This window comes from Cryptotermes secundus, unplaced genomic scaffold, assembly GCF_002891405.2.
Source record: "Cryptotermes secundus unplaced genomic scaffold, Csec_1.0 scaffold165, whole genome shotgun sequence".
Taxonomy (NCBI): Eukaryota; Metazoa; Arthropoda; class Insecta; order Blattodea; family Kalotermitidae; genus Cryptotermes; species Cryptotermes secundus.
This window is the reverse complement of record NW_019737087.1, coordinates 481,306-500,021: the sequence shown is the minus strand read 5'-3', so window position 1 is coordinate 500,021 and position 18,716 is coordinate 481,306. Positions and strand designations below refer to the sequence as shown.

The 18,716-nt window shown below is 41.3% G+C and overlaps 1 protein-coding gene across 1 annotated transcript in view; it reads right to left on the bottom strand.

Moving 5' to 3' along the window:
* LOC117282755 (gastrula zinc finger protein XlCGF52.1-like) overlaps window positions 1-18,716 on the bottom strand; it is a 267,852-nt gene that overhangs the window by 24,276 nt on the left and 224,860 nt on the right. The window lies entirely within an intron of this gene.

Sequence of the window (18,716 nt, the reverse complement as noted above, 5' to 3'; positions counted from 1 at the left end):
CAGTCAGAAATAAACGCTTCCGGGTCTGAGGAGTTTCATAACTTGTACTCCCGAACAAATGTTATAATTGTCATTAAACTGAAGAGGATCACGAGGCTCGGCCTCCAACTTGCTCCACGCTGGTTTCTTTCTTGGTCTATACTTTGGTCCTGATGATGGAGGCACGTGTTGCTACGGAAAGTCCGTTGATTTCAAACGGACTGTACGGCGTTATTTCCCAGAAGACAGAACTTTTCATAAGAGGATTAAATTGATAGGTCGCGTAGTATGCAATGTATGTATGTACATATGTATATATGTATGATGGGGGCCCACAATCCGGCCTCTGTACCGCGCCCAATAATGATCTGTTTTGTTTCCCCTTTATTAATCCTACGCTTTCAATATACTGCAGAGCTTTATTTATGGGGGCGTCATATTAGTCAGTTTGTTCCATAAAGAACTGGCCCAAGACGTAATATGAAGAGATTATAAATTCGTATGGGATATGCTTACGCGTATTAGTGGGAAGGAAATGAAAATAAACTATTTTGTATACACAAACTCGTCTAATATGATACTACACTGCAATGGATCGTACAGATGTAGGGTGTGAAAATGTGAATTGGATTCAAGTAGTTCAGAACAGATTCAGTGACAGAGGATTGTGATTTAGGCTGGGGCCACACAAGCGCACAAAGTGCGTCCGTTGTTACGAACGTACTTTACGACGGACGTTGCTGAGGACACCACACAGTTGCAGAATGCGGCTCGTAGTTTTTTTGTCTGCAATGGAACCACATGAAAGCGGAGCATTCGCCTCTCTTGTTTATTTCTAAAACGGACGTCACGACGTTCGTTGCAACGGACGCATTTTGTGCGCTCGTGTGGCCCCAGCCTAAGTGGCTGTCAGATTCTCAAGAATCTGTGCTCGTTGTAGTTTGTTAACTTATCGCAGTAAAGTAGGTGCCAGGAAATCAAACACAATATGCAACAAAATTAAACATTTTTTTAAAAGGTTCTTGCTCATGAACTTGAAACGTATAAGTAATTGCCTTTTACAAAACTAACATGTCTAAAAGAATTGAACACATTTTTTTTCTAGATGAATAAAAATAATTCTTCGCCATTGACATAAGGTAATCATCATAGCTAATGTAAACACATGAATAATTAGAGATAATTTATATCAACAGATCAACTGTTTTTCGTGGGTTATTTAACGACGCTGTCTCAATCTGTCATATGGCGCACCGACTAAAGCCAATGAAAACTGCAGTCAATTTATCTGGTGTCCCAGCCCAGGACCTCCGAAACAAAAGTCTAGAGCGCTAGCAGAAGATACCTACAACTCGGTTCTTGTTATGATGGTGGATATGCCGATATATCGCCTGTATCTGCATTCTGATATGTTCCGAACACACACCCGAAAACCAGCTAGGAAACACATCAATAGGTGCATACAAATTACAAGCTTAATCCTATGGAAAAGGCGAGCACATAACACATCAAGCCCACAGCGTGTGGTTACGTTGGGTTTCATGTTTATGTATTCTCTGTGTTTGAGTAATTAAATAAGCACCGTACGCAGGATCACAGTTCGCATTACATAATGACATCCCAGCACGTACAGTTCCGATAGCTTTGTGCTGCTGAGGAGAATACTTGGACCTAACAGGGATGGAATACTCGAAGGTTAGAGGAAATTGGACAGTCAGGAACTTCTCAGAAGGTCTAGGTGGATGACATGTGGAGAGCATGTAGCACGCATTGAGGAGAAGTTGATTAAATCTAGGATTTAGGTCTTAAACCTGCAAGGAAAGAGACCACTAGGAAGACCTAGACAGAGATGGAATAATAATATGAATGTGGATCTTGAAGAAATAAGATAAGGTATGGATTCGTATCATCTGGCTCAGGATGGGGACGAGTGATTAGCTAAAGGATGGGCTCTTGTTAATNGAGCATGTAGCACGCATTGAGGAGAAGTTGATTAAATCTAGGATTTCGGCGTTAAACCAGCAAGGAAAGAGACCACAAAGAAGACCTAGACAGAGATGGGATAATAATATGAATGTGGATCTTGAAGAAATAGGACGAGGTATGGATTCGTATCGTCTGGCTCAGGATGGGGACAAGTGATTAGCCAAAGGATGGGCTCTTGTTAACACGGTAATGAACCTTGGGAGTCCATAAAATTTGGGAATATTTTTAGAACATAAGCGACTGGCGGCTCTACAAGAAGGATTGAGCCCCAGGGTGCTAGTTGATTGATTGGTTAGTTAGTTAGTTAGTTAGTTAGCTGACCGCGCCATAGCTCAAGCGGTTAGTCCCTGGCTTTCCACTGCGGCGGTCCGGGTTCGATCCTGGGGTCTGGTCAAGTGGGATTTGTGGTGGACAAAGTGGCGCTGGGGCAGGTTTTCTCCAAGTACTTCGGTTTCCCTTGCCAATCTTCATTCCACCACTTTCTCCACAATCACCCTCACCTATCATCTGGGGCTGGTACAATAGGCCAGAAGTGGCCGCAGTACAAGAGACTTAGTCCCACCCCACTAGCAATAAAAAATAGTTAGTTATAATATATTTGTGTAAATATGCCCTTAGAAATGCAGCCATGTGCCAAACATTTGGGTCGCTTTACCACTGTGCGCTCGTTTTTCAATCCACTCAACACAGATATTTCCTTGTGTCGGCTTCATATTTTGATGGTCTAATTAAATTCATTAAATTTCACAGCTTGCTCTAATTTCAATAAAAGTAAAGCAAAAGTCTACAGTAAAGTAAGCCAATATTCGAACTGGAATGTGAGCAATGAAAAAGAAGAAACTGAAGAAGGAGGAACAGGAGAAGAGGAAGAAGAAGAATTAAATAAGTCTATATTTGGATTTTATATTAGCATTGTCATGTAGTACAGATGTGGCCTAACTGACTCGCAAGGCGTAAGCCGCTTTTGAGCCGTTACTACTGTTGGCCGGAAAAAAATTCCACCATATTTACGGATGTATTAAACATAAAGGAATCTGCTTCGAGGAAAGCGTCAACATAAACACTGACGCCATGGAAATTCACTGCAGTCTGCTACTCTACGTTCCCTGTGACCACCACCAGAATAGTAACAATCACTTTGTGCCTACAGTTATAACAAATCAAGAAACAAAGCAGGTTAGCTCAACCGGCAATGCTTCTCAGCTTTCCGGTTCTAATCTCGGCCGGCTACCGACCGTCATGACTGAAGTCTATCGGTGTTTCCCTCAGTCCCTCCACGAAAATTCCGGGATAGGCTAGGCCGCTTCCTTCTCTGTCATCTCTGGTTTATTACTTATTACCTTCCTTGCTATATATTCTAAGTCAGTGACAAGGATGTTAAATATAGAGAGGAAAAAACAAAATATTCCGTGGCTTTAGTCCACAAGGAAACTATACCGACCGAGCGACTGCCGCTGGTGCCAGCTTTCACGGATAGAGGTGTTGCGTGGACAGCTCAACGAAATCCCACCGCTGTTAATTTCGATTTTCAAGACCGAAGCCGCTACTTTTCCATTCAAGTAGCTCCGAAATTATCCTCACGAGGCTGAGTTGACCCCCTTCCAGACCCACTACTTCTCAGAAAATGTGTAACGCCGGGAATCGAACACAAGACCTCTGGATCTGTAGCCAAGAATCTGACCACTAGACCACAGATAAATACAATAATGAATAAAAAAATATCATGGTCAAATCATATAGATCTAAACTTTAAGGGCATGTTACGGGGGCTTATTTGAAAGGATCACATATCAGCCTGATGTGAATACAGGCCTGTGGGTTGAAATGAACTACCTCAAAACGAGGTCCACTGGCACGATACTTTCTTTATCAAGATGATGATGCACTCCGAACGGTTAACATTTCATGGTTCCTAGCCCTACTTCCAGCCTTCCAGAAGCTAATCAGTAATAACATACACGTAGCTTCAATGACTGCACCACAAATTAACTAACTGAGGAAGTATAAATATATTTGGTCCTGTGAATTAATACCCCTAAGTCAAAAAAATTACTCGATCTAAGATGAATGACGTCAGTTCGATTCTAGACATAGGCATGTTTGCTTTTATCACCATAATCAGAAGGGTTATCGGATTCATTCGCCCTCTTTAAGGGGTTCCGGGGGCACTATTGACGGTAATAAAGCGATCGGTGCTTGAAGCGTTCTTATATCGCCATTCGAGTGTTCTAGAATACGAGGGTAAGTCAGAAATTATCCGCACTTTCTCCATAACACATCTTTAGGTTTGTCACACTGCCTCCTCCGCGTGCATTGTTAGATTTGGTACTACTGTGGTCACGTGATCGATGTTTAACCTTGATCGCATCATTTTCCTTGATGCTGTGACAGTGTAAACATGGCCGCTCTGCTAGCAGTGTGCACCAATGATTAACAAAGAATAGTGATCCAATTTCTCTGATTGGAAGGTGTGTCAGGGGCTGAAATTCATATGTGGGTTCATCACTATGAGCCAGAATCCAAAAGCCAGAGTATGGCATGGAAACACCCGGGATCGCAAACGAAGATGAAATTCAAGACTCAATCTTCCGCGGGAAAGGTGATGCTGACCGTTTTTTGGGACTCAAAAGGCAGATACTGGAAGACTACCTGGAAAAAGGGTGTACGATCAACAGTGCAAGATACAGAGATTTGCTGGCCAACAATCTGAAGGCAGCAATTCGCACCAAACGCCGAGGCCTATTGTCGAAGAAAGTGTTGCTGTTGCATGACAATGAACAAGGAGGACGGCCNCCCGGGATCGCAAACGAAGATGAAATTCAAGACTCAATCTTCCGCGGGAAAGGTGATGCTGACCGTTTTTTGGGACTCAAAAGGCAGATACTGGAAGACTACCTGGAAAAAGGGTGTACGATCAACAGTGCAAGATACAGAGATTTGCTGGCCAACAATCTGAAGGCAGCAATTCGCACCAAACGCCGAGGCCTATTGTCGAAGAAAGTGTTGCTGTTGCATGACAATGAACAAGGACACAAGGACGGCCAAACTGTTGAAATCCTTAACCATTTGTGTTTCGAGGTGCTGGAACACCCTGCCTACAGCCCAGATCTCGCCCCTTCTGACTATCATCTCTTTGGACCGATCAAAGATGTTTTACGGGGTTTTTGATTTTCTACGGACAAAGAAGCGAAGGAAGCGGTGCATAAGTGGTTGAGCGATCAACCGAAACCCTTCGTCTTGGAGGGAGTACGCAAGCTTGTGGACCGCTGGACCAAGTGCATCGAAAAGGGAGGAGACTATGCAGAAAAATTAAGTACTTGTTCAACCCCTACTTTTGTATATAGGGATTGGAAAAACAAGAGTGCGGATAATTTTTGACTTACCTACGTACATTACTTCTGTGCCCACATACTCTTCCATGGCTTGACACAGAGGGAAATAACTTGTTTTTCATTGCAATACATGTATACATATTAGACAAATATAATGCATTATATTAACCGGAGTGTAGTTGTTAGATTCAACCTCCGGCCGGCATTGTCCAGAATAAAGAAAACCAATGGTTCAAAACAGAAACATTTGGAATGAAATTGGACATATACTGAAGTCTGTCTGACCAATTCTGAGCCTGGTTGTAATGGTGCATGTTGCATGTAGTATACAATAAGTCTATTCAGTGCCTGAAAGGCGTTGAGAATGTATCATCAGATAATTATGTGGATTGTTGCGACATGATTAGAAATACCTGGTCTTACAAGTTCGCGAACTCATTGCTGTAAAAGTGCTACATACCACAGTATTGAATATCACTGTGGTCGCCTTCAAAGTACAACCACTGGGAAGCTATGCAGTGATGCCAGCGCCTAGTGCACCCTTCAGAACAATTTTGGAACTGGTTTTGTGGAATGGCCTTCAGAGCTGCCGTCGTATTACGCCTGATGTCATCAGTGTCATCAAAATGCCTTCCTTTCTATATTTCCTTTATCTTCTGGAAGAGAAAAAAATCATAGGGAGCTAGATCCGGTTATCCAGCACAGTTATTTGTTTACTAGCTAGAGCTCCCTCATAGGCAGTGTTCTTTGGTGAGTTCCTTTAGGACTATTTTTGCATAAAACCTTCATCAGTTCTTCAGTTAAGATTTTCCTAACTGTTTCTCTGTTGTTGTTCGCTTGCTCTCTATGCTCCTAACAGTATCCGACGATTTTCGCGAAAAATTTGGCGAACTATTGCAATGTTTTCTTCAGTCATGCTCATTCTGGCCGTCCTGATTTCTCTTTGTCAGTACCATTTTCTCTCGCATCAGAAGAACCAGTCACACACTTGTAAACTTCTGTTTCCTTCATGGCGATATCCCCGTAAGCTTGCACTTTCATATCTTTGATTTCGTTTCCACTCTTGTTCAGTTTAACTAGAAATTCAAAGTTTGTTCGTTTCTCTAACTGAAGCTCCGACATTCTCACGACGGCACACCAAAACACACCTAAATAATAATAGACACCACTCAGAAAGACACTGCATTAGATCAACAACAACACAGTTGTCAAACGCTGATATGCCAACGTCATCAAACCATACTGAGATTTCTGCCCTCTGCTGCCACGGCAAGCAAACCGTGGCGAGTTCACGAACTTTAATGTCAGACCTGGGATATTAGATCCAATTTTCAATACAATATGAGATAAAAATTCACTATACCAGAGATCTCGCTTAACATGAGGACACATCTTCTTTTAACTTCTCTATTTAAGGTCAGACTTAACTGTAAATCAGAGGAAGAATCCTCTGAATATTTAGGGGTGGAGTGGAGCCAACATTAAAATTGACATTAAAGAAATACGAGGATGTGAACTGGATTAATATGATTCAGTATCGGCACCACAAGTGGCCTCTTGTGAAAACGGCAGTTGAACAAATTACTATTAGTTTCTCAACAAAAATTTTGCTCCATGGAATTGCTTATTTGAATATCAATTTGATCGCATTAATTGTTAAAATAATGTAATTCAATTCACAATTCAGTTTTGTGTGCCACACATTTAACGGTGGCACTACGCTGAAAACCAGAAGGTCGCGGGTTAGAATCCATATGAGTTGCCTGGATTTTTCAGTTGATCTAATCCATCCAGCCGCACTATGGCCCTGGGGTTGACGCAACCTCTGACAGAAATGAGTACCAGGAATCTCCCTGGGGGTAAATTGTGGCCGGTGCGTAAGGCTGACAGACTTACCGCCATATGTGAGCCGACTCTCTAGAAAATGTACGAGTCCTGACTTCTCACAACCCTATGGGCCTCAACGGACCTTACATAAATAGCTTTATTTATCTTTTAGACATCTAAGAGTTGGAAGCAGGAAAGTTTGGATTTCAGTCCTAGGATAATCCACGTAGATTTGTGGCGGACAAAACGACAATGTGGTTGGTATTTCTCCGAGTGGTTAGATTTCCAGCGCCGCATCACACTCAACTCCGATGTGAGACAGGCATGACCAGCCAGCTTGTTCTCATACTTTGGGGTTTTAGTAGGATTTCCAGCTCTGACTCGGCAGAGAGTTGGACCCAAAATAAAGAGGTCATCGTAATTCAGAAATGCTTTACACAGCTATAACTGAACACGACGTACCATAATGACATTGTAGCGTACAGACCCGTTGCTAGGCAAACACCTAGAAGAAACGAGATAACAACCGTTGCTAGGCAACGACGCGGTGAACACGCCTCTACAACAATAGAGTTACTGTTGGAAACAGTGTTTTCTACTCGGCCAGTGCCGAGGAGTTTTCTTGAAAACAATTGGGGCGACCCAGTTAGTTGAAAGGCAGCATGTGTAGAGAAGACCAGGAGGTTGGCGTGAAATTACCGCCAGCCTGGAAGTTGTTCATTTGTTAGTTGCTTGTTGAGAGTTGAATTATCCAAGGGAGTCTCAGAAGATATAGTTAACAGTGATCTGACTGTCGAGTCCTGCGTGGGAGGCTTTGAAGAGAGATCCTGAGAGAGGGAAGCTGAAGGATCTCCATCCTTAGAAGCAGTTTCCAGGGAACGGCTTGTGAAGACACAGCAGGATGGAAAAGGCTTAGTTAGTACAGCGGTGACAGTAAGTGTGGAGATTACCAATAGCGTTCTAATTACTTATAGTTCCGAGTCGTGTGTGTAAGTGGTCAATAAATCTATTCACCTGTCCGAACCCCGTCGAGAGTAATTTTAAAACGTGAAAATATAGTCTCTATCTCTATTTCGTTACTTATAAGACCCTGCCATATCTCAGCCGCTTTATTGCCGACTTCTCATGGCAGATTCCAGGGTTCATTTCCAAGGTCGTACATGTGAGTTTTCTGATGCACATGATGGCACTGGGACCGTTTCTCTCCAATCACCTTGGGTTTCCCCTGCCTTTTGTCATGCCACCAGTGCTTCATAACCTTTGTCATCAGGGAATGGTGCAAGAGTCCTGCTAGAGAACGTATAACCAGGAGCTTGCTTAATTTAACCACATTAATATAACTAATTTAGCCGGTCACGGTAGCCGAGCGGTCTAAGGCATGCACTGTCTTCGCTCGCTTGGAAACCGGGATCGTGGGTTCGAATCCCACTCAGGGCATAGATGTTCAATTTGTATGTGTGCGTTTTTCTGTATTTATGTACAGGTAGAGACCTTGCGGCGAGCTGATCACCCGCCCAAGGAGTCCTACCGTATGTGTAATATCTAGAAAAACCGAAGTGAACGGAGAAGTTCATGGAGGTAGGCCTAGGCCCACTGGGGCTGTAGTGCCAAGGAAAAAAATAACTAACTTAACTACTCATATTCCATATTTGTTGTTTGAATCCTGCTGCATATATTACAACAAAAGTGTTTTGACCCTTAAAAAGTCATCTTCAGGTGTTACGTTACAAAGTTCCGTACGCCTTCACGGCGTCGTGCTTAATTAGTTAAGCTCAAGGATAATCTACATTTAGCATATAATCCGTCCTCAGATGTTTGATTTTGTTGAAGGGGATAAAAGACTTTAATTCTGAATGCGCATTCTAAAGATAGCTCGATATAGACTGTCTTGTGTTACACGAACGGGTTAGTTACGAAACCTGCACATACCCCAATGTCATAGCCATGCCACACCGGTTTCAAATAGCTTAGGTATGCGGCAAGCTTAAGACCTTAAATCGGAGTTAGCTGCTGTGGGTATCATGGTGTGTGCATTGTGAGGGTGTGGTTAGGGGCGACTGTAATGTCTGTGCTAACACGTCATAGCAACTTAGCTGAACGCATTAGAGCGGGCGCACTAATAACAGAGCTGCGTCCTGAAGGCTACTGTGTTATTTCACCCACAAGCAGCAGCAGCAGGTTGCCTGCTCCTCTGCTAGCAAAATAGCCAATTACCCGAGCTAACTGCTCCACGCCTGCATTGTAGTAATTGTCCAGGATTAGGGGGACCCTGTTCCTGTGTCATGACGCTAAACAAGTAGGTCCAGAAAGGGCTCTATACTCGATCTCCTGTGCATCAGAGTTGTGTTGGACACTGTCCAGTGTTTGTGGTGTGGCTAGCATAAACGATGTTTAGGATGTTTAGGCCTCTCTACTGATCACAGTGGCCGAACGGTCTAAAGGGGCCCATACACAAAACAGTCTCGCTCGTGAGCCAGGCTCGGCGAGCTTGACTCGGGATCCGGGCTCGGATTAATTTCACCACAAACGCATGAGCTGACTCCCAACTTTGCGACCAAAACACGGACGAATTTGGCTCATTGGAACCCGAGCCGAGCCGAACTCGCGAGCCAGACTCGTACTGTATGGGCTTCTTAAGGCATGAACTGTCTTCGCTAGCTCGAAAGCTGGGATAGTGGGTTCGAATCCCACTCAAGACATGGATGGATGTCTGTGCGCATTTACTCTGTGTGTAGGTAGCGGCCTTGGGACAGGCTGATCGCTCGTCCAAGGAGTACTACTGACTTTGTGAAAACGATTAAGAAACTGAAGAAGAGGCCAAGGCCCAATAAAGGGCTGTAGAAACATTGATGAATGAAAATGATTTACTATATCTCCCCCTCATTTAAATTTGTAGACTTCAGTAAAATAATGTTTTGTTGCAGCGAATTAATTAAATGCAACAGAAAATAATGTATATATCTATTCGAATTAATATTGGGAGCTTGAATAGCGAAGTCGGTATAGCGACTGGCTACGGGCTGGACTACCGAGGAGTCGAAGTTCGAGTCCCAGTACGGTCAAGAATTTTATCTTTTCCACAGTGACCAGACCAGCTCTGGGGATCATCCAGTGTTGTATCCAACTGGGTAACGGGCGCTCTTTCCCCGGGGTTAAGCTACCGGGGAGTGAAGCTGACCACTCATCTCCAATTACTGACGAGGTCAAGAAAGTGTGGATTTATACATCCACTCCCCCACACGCTTTCAAGTTGTGGTGCTTAACTACTTAAACACAGCAAAAACTTTAACATTTTAATTTGTATGAAAATTAATATTTTGATGCATAACTTTGCCAGTAACAGAATTTACGAGTTAGCAGTATGATGCCTGCGATGGGTATCTGTGGCAAAAATAGATTTCCGTGCAAATCTCGATTAATGATAATTGAGCTCATTCTCCTAGTAGGAACGGTCTCAACTTCCAATCGGGAGGTGCTGAGTACGAATCCCGGACGATATCCCGGATAACCTGATTGAATTTTTGTGATTTTCTTCAGTATCTCCAATCAAATACCATGATAGTTTCTCAATGAGGATCCCCATCACTTTCCTGTATCTCATTTCCAATTCATCTAATCATTATTCTTCAGTCATCCTTCTATTCGATGACCTAAGTCTAATTACGTAAAGTGCGAAAAGTAGCCAGCGAATAGTGATAGATGCAAAATAACAAAAGAAGCACGTGACAAAATCCGTGTACCCAAGATTTGAGTTTATTTTTGCAGACTTCTCAACTCAAGATTAAATCTTAGTAGAACTATAAGCAATAAATCATTGTAAAGTAATGCAAGATTCATGTATTAGGGAAGCAGGGTAACAAATCGAAGTCAGAATCACAAATAAATTAAGATCAGAATAATTTCGTGCAATGCTTGATAAATATTACAACATACAAAACTACAATTTTACTTACAGAATTACTGGGGTTTTGGACTTTTTCCATCGTCCGGAATTCTACGTAATAGAGCACAACGTTTCGGAAACTGGATCTGTTTCTGTCTTCAGGTGAGAAAGGAAGACACCTATTCAGTTGGGTCCCTTAGAAAGAATTAATGTCAATCACTCTCAAGAGATTAGCTCTTTCTAAGGGGTCCAACTGAGTAGGTGTCTTCCTGTCTCATCTGAAGACGGAAACACGTCTAGTTTCCGAAACGCAGTGTCCTATATTACCTAGAATTCCGGACGACCGAAAAGTCCAAAACCCAGTAATTCTGTGTGTCATCCACCATCGTCAGAACCCTTTAGAATCTACTTATAATTTTACTTCTTGTTTTGTATTGGAGTAAAACTCGGTATTGTATTGTTATTGACATCAACTTTTGTCGTAGAAATATGTAATTCTTTACAGTGATCAAACTGATAACTGGTAATACGGTTTAGGCCTACATGTGCTTTTTTGTACATTTATTCCAGTAAAACGGTAAGCACTGTACTTAAAATTTTAATGTTTTTCTCTCATAAACTATGAACCACTGATTATTCCATATTCATGAAAAAACGAATTCTCTGTATGAGATTTTTATTTAACACGTAGACACGACAGCACTGTCATTTTTGTTCAGTGAAACAAAAAAGTAGCCTAAATGAGACAATCATACATATTACAACAAATTGAAGAGTGTAATCCAGTGTTTTCGGTAGCTTTTTTTAGATACATTAGTCAACTGAGTTGTTAGTGATCAACTGTTTGGCGATTTTCGAACCTACTGAAGTTTTAAAATGTGTTGCAAATTTACTTGGTGCTAGTACACTTACCGTGTCGATTTAAAAAGTAATTATTTACGAAAAATAAATCGACAAAAAACTTATGGCTGTTTGTGCCCGTGAAACCGCACGGTAAAAGCATTTAAATTGACTCGTGTGCTTCTTCCTACGAGCTGCAGATTACATTAAAAGTCCATACCACAAAATACACACATGTGACATGCATTCACATTACTGTTGCTAAAATAATTAGTCGTATTCTATTGTCTCACAACGCACGTACAAATAAATTATAACCAGTGACGCTTTCATTTAAAGCAACTGTACTTTTACAGGATTAGGCACATGCAGCATGGTCACTTATTCTGAATGAAATTTCGAAATATGAAAGGAGGTAAAGCTATCAAGGTGTCCCTGTTACAGACTGTGATGTTCCATAGGTTTTTTGAGACGTCAAGGCTCACACATTTTCTACACAATCCACTCACAGACGGCGGTAAGATATCAGCCTTACACGCCGACCGCCCTTTATCCCCCAAGAAGGTTCCTGCTACTCATTTATCTTAGATGTTGAGTCGATTCCAGGGCCATACTGCGGCTGCAAGTATTAGGTAAATTTAAAAAATGCAGCTCATCGGGACCCAAACCCCCACCTTCCAGCCTGTAGCGTAGTGTTTTAAGCAACTACGTAACCACGTGGCTCCAAATATTCGAAAAGACAATCTGAAGAGGTTACCCTGCCAGAACTCATACCTCTCCTTTCCTGTTAACAATACAGGTAATTTATAGTTGTGCAGATCTTGTGTTGCTGATGTATTCAGATAATCCAAATTTGTAACTCAACTATGCAGCACAATTTAGCTCGTGGACTAGCATCCGTAGGTTGTCGTCAGATTTAATTCCGTTCAAGACCAACATGCTGTGCTTGCAGTCATAAATATTGCAGTTATATTATTATTGTAGTGTTCGTGTCCCCACTCTTTAAGCTAGAGACATTTCCGTGTTTAGTACGTACATGTTCCTCAGTTAAATTTTCTCCTGCTCGGTGCGCCTATGCTGCCAACGTTGTGGGTAAGGACCTAGATGTATTGGAAATAAAAGCATTTCCCTAATTTGTACCTTATATCGGTCTTCCCAGACTACCTTGTTGCTTACTGGTCCATCTTCTTATTCTTAATACGAGTATGTCTTTGTGGTTTTAGTGTAAGGTGTGAATTGAAGCACTTTAATATACGTATAATTTGTATATTCATTCATTCATCAGTAATCTGTCGGACGACAGGTCCACAGTCTCTTCCAAAACAGTTCCTCCACTCAATGCGATCACAAACTTTCTCCTTCAAATAAAAATATCCTCCTCTGTCCTCAAGGTCATCCAGCATCTTCTTACGTTTTCTTCCTCGTCTTCTGGTCACTTCTATCCGCCCCTCCGGTTTGTTTTGTCTCCAGAGGAAACATCTCGCATACATGGTATCTCTGTTTTTGGAAAGAGACTATCCAGGAAAAGTGATAATGTGGTAGTTTTTCCATTTGCTTTCTACATCGCAGTACAACAGCCGTTCAAACCACTCTGGTCACGCCTGTTGCTATACGAATGTGAATCATCTCGAGCATCATTTGCTCTGTGCTTCAAGTCGCTGCTGATGACGCTGCTCCCGGCATCATAAATACGTATTAATATGTATAAATTAATTCCGCTAAGTTAGATTGTAAAGAATTTAATTTATTGCAATTATCAGTCTTATAAATACATTATTGTTTATTATTATTATTTTCCTTGATTTTACTGTCTTTGTGGTTTTCTCTAACTTAGAAATAACAGTTCTTCCACTGTGCTATTTCCGGAAGTGGCCTTGTGTCTATTGTCACGAGTTTTTCTTTCACTGTAATGTAATTACCAGCATCGACTCCGCGCTAATAGTGTCTACACTCTACTATTTATGTAGCTGTCCTTGTGGCTGTTCACTTAGCACATAAATAAAAATTAATTGAATTGTTATTATTATAATAATCATTATTAGTAGTACTATTATTAACATTATTATTACACTCTTTTCGAAAGAACTTGTTATTTAAATATATATATTTTTTTTCCTTGGCGCTACAGCCCTCATTTGGGCCCAGGCTTACCTCCATGAAACTCTCCGTTTCACTTCGGTTTTTCTAGATCTTACACATACGGTAGGACTCCTTGGGAGGGTGATCAGCTCGTCGCAAGACCTCTACCTGTAGACAAACACAGAAAAACGCACACAAACATCCATGCCCTGAGTGGGATTCGAACCCACAATCTCGGCTTCCGAGCGAGCGAAAACAGTGCATGCCTTAGACCGCTCGGCTACCGTGACCGGCGAGTACATATTTTAGGTGCTTAAAATTGGTTGCATATAATCTCAAAACTTATCACCATAGCCATATTGCAATTGGTTATTGAAAACACTATTTAGTATATTTACGACCTACCCTCGTGCCAGATTCTCATGCGTTGTTGATTAGTCTCTGCCATAAAACCGAAAGATAAATACAGAATTCACGCATCATTAATATTATATTTTACAACTGCTTTACCTAAAAGTAGAAGTAGCACAATTCTCCATTATCTATTATCAAAGACTTGTAGGATTTCAGGGCTGCAACTAAATTGCTCTGTCTCCACAGACTCACGCGTTCGCGCATCCGCCACATTATAATTACTGATTGTAGAAAACACAAATTTGTTTGGACACCGATATCTTAAATTCCACACTAAATTTTGTGAAAATCGGTCAGTTGATACAAAAGTTGAAATGAGACACATATACAAACACACAGAAAATCTGGCCTCGTTAGCCAACCTTAGTTTTACTTAAGGAAAGAAAGAAATCTGCCAACAGATAGGCAGTGCGTAACATTCGAACTACTGTCTCAATACTTTAAGTCTTAATTTGATTCTGCGTGAACAAAGTCATAATTCAATGTTCAGCACAACTGATTCACATTCAGCAGGGCACGGACTAGATGCCTGTGTATCTTAGTAGTCCTCCTCGGTCCCCACATGAAAATGATGTGATACTATCTCAAAAGAATCCCTAAGTTTGTTTCAACAACCTTTACAGTTCATCATTATTCTTCAGTTCACCGCTACAATACATATGATATTAACGAAGGGGCTTTAAATGAAAAAGATAGAGCACTGCGTAATCACAGCAGTTAATATATAACGACTATTAAAAGAACTGAATAAATCAATACTCCATAACAGTTTCGTTTATAAATATGAGGTAGCACACGTTTTTGACAAAGAAGAAGAAGAAATAATAAGCCCCATTGCTTTGTAGAATAGCTGACTCTGGGATCTGGTTTAACCACGAACTACTCTTTTCTTTTTTGTTGTGGCCTGCAATAACCGTGATGTATGTTTCTGCGACGTCAGCATGGCCCCAACTACCGTAGTCATTGAAGTAAAAGGTGTGATGAGAAAGCACTTTACTTTCCGCGCAGCAAATTAAGACGTCATGTAACATTGCTACCAGAGGAGACGGCTAACTTAGCTGCCATCTGTCGTCCTGATAACAGCACTAGGAATGGTGCTGCAACATTTATAATAACAATAATAATAAAATGGACAGGACCCGAGAAATTGGGCCTCTCATCTCTTACTGCTTGTTGTCTTTTATAGCTACTTTTGGTAAAAGCGTCTGGGACGTTTTTCGTCTTGAATCTCTTTGTAGAAGGACGGCCGGCTGGCGGACTGCCACGCCCACCTTCGTCTAGGAGATTCCAAGTACAGTTCTGTACATTAAATGCACAGCATTCGCATATTCGCCGAACCAATAATACAGCAAGGCTGCGCTCCCCGAAGATAATGAAATGGGCGTTTGTGTATTACAGCATGTCAGAACCTCGATAAGATGTTACAGGGAAAAATGATTTTCCCTCTAAATTAAACCTCAATCCATTTTAGCCAGCTGAGTTCCTTTTTTTGGAGGGCGGTTATTTTACGACGCTGTCAGTAGCTAAACTTCACGGCGTTTAACTGAGGTTTTGTTTAAACAAACAACGGTTACTGTACTTAATCTGCTTTAACAGTAAAAAATTCTTTAGCGACTATTTTCCTGTACAAAACTGACGAATTAACTGTCATATCCACGATGAAGTTTGTTTTCTATGATGCAAGTACTCACTCAATTTTTAGATATCATGTACGGCAATTACACAGATTAACGACATGCTCTTCAGACTGTCAATAAAGCACACTAAATGCGTTAAGGAAACATTAAGGAACTCCCATATTCTTCTGTTTGCCGGACTTATGGACAGAAGTCATATCTGGATGATCTTGCTACGTGAAATCTGGACAGAGTCTTTCTTGGTTTTCCCATACCACAACGAAATACTGAGACTTTTACCAAGTTCCAAGATGCAGCTGCCTGCCTCTCATGGACCCATATCATTAAAATTAAGTAATCTTGCTGTAAAGGTCACCAAATTATCTTTCCAAATCATATAATTCACCACTAACTCAGAAAACCACAATTCCGAAATCTTTGTTTCAGACCCGCCATTGCTTCAAGCTTCAAAGCGTAAGAGGATTTCTCCCTTCAGTCCATTCTTCATTCTTCCTTCTTCTATTCGGCCTGCTTCTTCGTTACTTCCTCACTTCCTTGATTTTTAGTTTTTTTTTTTCTCATCTTCTGTCTTTCTCTTCCTGCATTTCTTGGGTAGTTACTTCAAAAATTCTCAGCAAATTTTTGGTAGAATATTCTTGCAATTGTCTTCAGTTGCCTTGTTCAGGTCACTCTTCATCATATACTACATAATTTGTATTTGTATAGCCTGATGCATATGAACAGATTCATTCACGGAGCCACGGAAAAATAAACAGTAGCTGGTTCTTGGACTAGTTACGCACATAGTTCTAAATTACAGAAATCTGGCAGACGTCACTACAAGCAAGGAACAGAAACGTGACACTGTACACAAATCATCGAAGTCACAAATAGCGCTTGTATGTAATGAAAGCAGTTGTATATCTGGTTCACTCTATCAGATAGTTCTTCATAAAAATTGATACCGGCCCACTATATTGTAGCGTATAGCGAATACGGAACCGATACTTCCATGAAAACGCAACAACAGTGGGACGTTGCATAGGATTATCTGTAAAAACGAATTGTCGTTGTGTAACAACGGATGAAAACAAACACTTCTACAAGTTGTTCTGTATTGAGTAAGGCTAGCATTTCCTAAGCAACGGAGAATTTTCTTACCGGAATTAATTAGTAACAGGTTAATTACATACACATATTAGGTAAAAATAAAGCTGTCTCTATGATTAATGAATTAAGCACCACGCCATAAAGACCTATGTGGGGTTGGAGGTACAAATCTACCGTTCTTAAACTTGGCATTAGATGAAAGTGAGTGGTCAGCTTTAGGTTCTGGCCGTTTTACGGATGGATAAATATCCCCTGTTTCCCATCTGAAGAGTTGGCTGAGTGGGAACAGGCGCAAACGAAACACGTGTAGCTCTTTACAACATGAATCAGTCAGAAATCATAATACGTGTCTAGTGTTCACGGTTATGATGATTGTTGAAAGATGAATTTGAAAGAAATTTTAAAAATAATCGACCACAGTCTACTGAAGCCTAATGTATTATCCATGTATATGCCTATAGGGGGTCTGAGGAAAGGCACGAAATAATTGACAGGAGATCCGGCCAGGATTCGAGCCAAGCACCTCCAAAATACAAGCCTAAAGCATTAACACGGCATCAATCAATAGGGTTTCCTTATATTAATTTTAAAGAATGTATGCAACTAGTTCTCAAAGTACAAATGTGCCCCTTCCATGTCCTTGTGCTCTCCACTCCGTCCCCAACTCTCTTCACACTAGGTCCTGGATTCTGTTTCGAAAATATTGTCACTTTATTCAAATGTTTATCATAAATATAGGCAAGTAGGTCTATATCAGTCAGCGTAAATAACAATTCGTAACTAAAGAAATTTGGGGGGGGGGTAGAATCTCTGGCCCACAATAACTGCAACGTTGCTTCAAACCATCCGGTTCAAGACTACAAATAATCTGTTTCCTGGTCGGGAAGAAAATTGTAGCCCGTGGTTGTGAACATTCCCACAGTCCTGTACAAAACGGGCGCAAGAAGTGGCTTCTTTCCTTTGGGTAGCTTCACTTCTTGATAGAGATCTCTGGAGGAGAGTTCTGATGACCATTATCAGACTCATGACTCGCCAGAACGCAACGTCAGCCTGTCAGTACTTATCGAACCTGCGATCAGCACTACGTTACTCGCGACAGACAAGTATTGTTACCGATGTAATACTGTGCTTCCAGGTTGTCAACATGTCCCAACTGCTCAGCAAGCTTTGCATTTTGACTTCGCCAGAACAAGCATGTGCTTCCACTACAGACAGAAATATTAAAACACTAGAAGTTGACGTGGGGCAATCGGGGTTCAGAAGAATTACCAAGTGGCCTATTTAACAGAGTCAGAAAGGCTAACTACTACTACTATTGTTATTATTATTATTATTATTATTATTATTACCATCTCTTGTTTATTTCCTGGTATTCCTTTCCGTGAACCAGTGATGCACCTCACCACTCAGGCTTCAAGCTTCGCACTGCAGCACTTTCCGTAGTATGTGTGATGTTCCCAAGATAGCTGTTTTTTGCAGTGAATCTATGGAGTGCTTACCAGGAATTAGTTCCAAATATTTTCTCAACCCTCTCGTGACTGTACCCGTGCCTCCAATAATTACTGGTATCACAAAACATTTCATGTTCCACATTCGCTGAATTTCGATGCTTAAATTTTTATATTTTAATTTCTTCTCTGCTTCTTTTTG